General features: G+C 61.9%; 1 protein-coding gene across 3 annotated transcripts in view; it reads right to left on the minus strand.

Annotated features, from left to right (window-relative positions):
* Positions 1-3,785, minus strand: part of LOC102370113 (long-chain-fatty-acid--CoA ligase ACSBG2-like) — a 21,915-nt gene that overhangs the window by 10,045 nt on the left and 8,085 nt on the right. The window lies entirely within an intron of this gene.

The following is a 3,785-nucleotide window of genomic DNA, read 5'->3' on the forward strand; positions in this document are numbered from 1 at the left end:
CACCTTCTTCCTGGCCCGGGCCCTTAAATAACCTCTCTGACCTCAGCAGCCCGGTCCAATCGAAGCTGCCAATACTGGCTACAAACCGACCAATCTACCAAGCATCCCTGGCTACCTGGGCCCGCGCGCAGGGCCGGGCTTTTCCCCCCCCTGCCCAGGTGACCAGAGCATCGCCTCCCAGGTGCCAGGCTTTTGTCTGCAGACAAGGAGCGAGATCCCCGCTGTGAGGGATTCAACACCAGCCTCTCAGGCTGGCTGAGACAGGTCTCTGGAGAGGGGCAGTGATGGGGGCATTTCTGCCACACCTGTAACAGGCAAACTGAGTTACATTCAGGCTCTTGGTATAACTTCAGGTCTTCCTGGAACTAAGCAGTTAAATTGTACAGGGTTCCTTATAAGGTACTGGAAAAAGTGAGTGCTGTGGTTTGTGTGGTGGAGGAACCAGGTACAGTAAGTAGTTTCCCTAGAAGGAAAGGAAACTGAAAACGGAATAGAACTAGTGTACTTTATCTAAAAAGTTGAGGTATAACTTGAGGAGTGGTCAGTTTGAGATGATGTAAGTGTGTGTGGGGAGAAGGGAAGGGAAGGGCCTGCGGGGTGCAGATTGAGAATGGTGGGGAGTGTGTGTCTGTGCCCACTCCCAGGAGCAAGGCCAGAGGGATGAAGGCAGTGGTGCCCCTCTGCAAGCCGCACACAGGCTGGAGGAGGGGGAGGGAGCTCGCACACAGTGGCTGCCACTGCCACCAGCCTTCCACCACTGCTCTACCCCACGCAGCGCCGCTTGCCCGTGAAGCCATGTGGCTGCAAAGCTTGCCCGCAGAGCTGTGCGGAGGGTGCGGGAAGGCAGCGAGGGGAGTGGCCGTGGCAGTGAGGTGGTGGTGGCTCCACAGGCAAGCGGCGCAGGGCAACAGTGCCCCTCTGAGGGCCAACACAAGCCAGCCATCTGGTCAGGTGGGGGGAAGGAGGGGTCTTGCAAGCAGTGGCTGCCACCATACCACCACTGCCGTGCCCTGCACTGCTTTCCTGCAGCCGGCTGCATGGCTCTGTGGACACAGCTCTGCGGCCCCACAGGCAAGCGGCACGGGGTGCGACAGCAGCAGAGGTGGTGTGGTGGTGGCCTCCCCCCTGGCCAGCCAGCTTGTGCGTGGCCTGCAGAGGGGCACCGCTGCCCTGTGCCGCTTGCCTGCAGAGCTGTGTGGCGGTGGAGCTGTGTCCACAGAGCTGGACTGCGAAGCTGTGTGGCTAGCCATGGGAAGGCAGCGTGGGGCACGGCAGTGGTGGCGGTGGTGCAGTGGCAGCTGCTGGGTGCGAGTGCCACCCCCCCGGTGCTGCCTTCCCCACCACTGCTGCACCCTGTGCTGCCTTCCCACGGCTAGCTGCACAGCTCTGTGGGCAAGCTTCGTGAGCACAGCTCCGTGGCCGCATGGCTCCACAAGCAAGCAGCAAAGGGAAGGCAGACTCCAGCTGCCCAGACTGATCCAGTTGGATTAGATATGACCTCATGAGGTCCCTTCCCACCCTCATTTTCTGTGTTTCTCTCATTCTAACAGTCAGTCTGTAAATACCCAGAGGAGGAAGGGCCACAGTGAGCAGCCAGCAGTGCAGGAGTCCACCGGGAAGCCCAGGAGCCCCCACACCTGCACCACTTGGAGACCCGGGAAGAGCTCTGCAATGCAGGGCAGGGGAAGCTCGGAGAGGATGGGGCTGAGCTGCAGCAGAACCGGGCAGTGCTCCACAACCCCCTTGCTTATGACACAGGACGGATGAGCTATGGAGACTTGGCAGGGGTGAGGTGACGGCCAGGGGAGTCCTGACTGCAGCTGGAGGCTGCCAAGGGCAAAGCTGCATTGGCTGAGGGCAGAGCGGAGGGCGCTGGGCTTTGCTGGTCACCGCGTGGGACTGTTACAGCTGTGACGGTTTCTTTACCTCCCCCAGAGGCGCTGGGTGCTGGCTGCAGCCCAGGATGGGGATGTGGACCGGGCTGTGCCAAGGCTCCTGCTGGGACGTGCACTTGCAGGCTCCCGGCTGGGGATCTTGCCCCTTGACTCAGGGCCAGGGTTCAGGGCCTTGCTCTTTATGAGCATGAGGGGATGAGGACAGGCACGGACCTCTTCCCGGGGTCTCTCAGGGGATCCTTGCAGCGGCAAGACACAGACAGTGCCCTCATCTCCCTGGCTGTCCTTCGGCAGCTCAGGCTGTCCCTAGTGTTTTGGGCTCTGCCTCACAGCTGCGCAGGAGAGCTACTCATGCATTGTTTAAAGACAGGTTAAACAAACTTTCTAGTGCAGTTTGGATAGTGATGAACCTGCTGGAGCAGAGGGGACCAGAGGTGACCTCCTGGGGAGCCTTCTCCCATGCCCTCCTATGGGTTGAAGTGCAAAGTTGAAGGGCACTTACTGCACAAACGCAGACTGAGGGCAGGGCAGGCAGCAGCAGTGCAGAACAGCACTGGAGCCTTATCGGGGACAGGGAAGTGGATACATGACCCCAGGGTGCAGGTACATAGGGTAGGGTCATGGGGTAGGGGCGGGCACTTTCTTTGGGGAAACTGAGGCTTGTGGCACAAAGACCCATGTATCCCAGGCCCTGACAGACAGCATAGGTGGATAATGCACGGGACTCCCCAGATACCTGGAGGTTTGGCATGGAGGGCAGCTCGGTGTGGATGAAACTGGCTGCCAGACTGGGCCAGGCATGAGACAAGGCGGGCTGTCGCTGCAGGGTACTGGGTGGGGCACAGGGAACAATCACACCAGAGCCCTGGGAGTGGCCCGAGCCACCAGCAGCAGGGCACGGTGTGTGGCTCTGACCTACCGAAGATGCAGTCAGGTCTAGTGCAGCCGAGTCCCAGCCCAGCCTAGCTGCGATCCTGCACGTTTGCTGGGTGCTGCTGCAGCTGGACTGAGCTGTGGCAGGGCGAGGGGCCACCTCCGGAGCTAAACCATGATGCAGGCCCCCAACGTGCAGTGGCTCCACACCCCCAGTGCTGCTCAGCTGTGGGGCAATGCTGTGCGGGATACTGCGCAATCAGCCCCGGACTCCGTCTCCACCATGTAAGTGTGAGCAGAGGCGGCCATGGGTCCTGCTCCGGGCCTGGGGGGCAGTGCATCCCACTGCTGAGGGTCAGGGCCTGGGCCTCAATAAATCTTAATCTGCCTCTGCATGACGGGACTCAGTCCTGACCAACAAGATGATCTGGACGATCTCTGACACCTACCTGGACACCACAGCCCGGTAGGAACGGGATCTCCCTGGGGTGCAGGAGGAGTCTCAGGGACACCGCTCCCAAACCCCAGAGCAGCCCGCTGGGGCATCATGCCAAGGAGGAGGAGAGGTCCCGTACGCAGCTACCATTTTTGGCCTGTCTGCTGGGGCTGTGCCTGCAGCCCAGGTCTTCACCATAGTCCAGGTCTTTTTCCAACCCTTGCCCTCACGGGGCTCCCAGACCGGGCAGTTCTGGGCAGCTGCAGTGCTGGGCTGCACCCGGCACAGGGCCCACTGCCTCCTGCCGCCCCAGGGAAGCTCCCCCATCCCCACCCAGCCCTTGCCCCGTGTCTGGCAGGGGAGCCGGGCTGCCAGGGACAAGTTCCCCTTCTACGCTGCACCCAGCACCCCCCTCTGCCCCACGGGCCGATGGCCGCGTCGACTGGCCCCAGGCGCCTGCGTGGGCCCTCTGGACAAGGCCGTGCCCCACATGGCTCAGCCCCTGCCAGGCGCCCAGGCAGGAGCCACGGGAGAGCGGGCACCGAGCGGGCCTGGGGCTGGGCTCTGGGCACACCTCACAG

The sequence above is a fragment of the Alligator sinensis genome, unplaced genomic scaffold (assembly GCF_000455745.1).
Source record: "Alligator sinensis unplaced genomic scaffold, ASM45574v1 scaffold206_1, whole genome shotgun sequence".
NCBI classification, from domain to species: domain Eukaryota; kingdom Metazoa; phylum Chordata; order Crocodylia; family Alligatoridae; genus Alligator; species Alligator sinensis.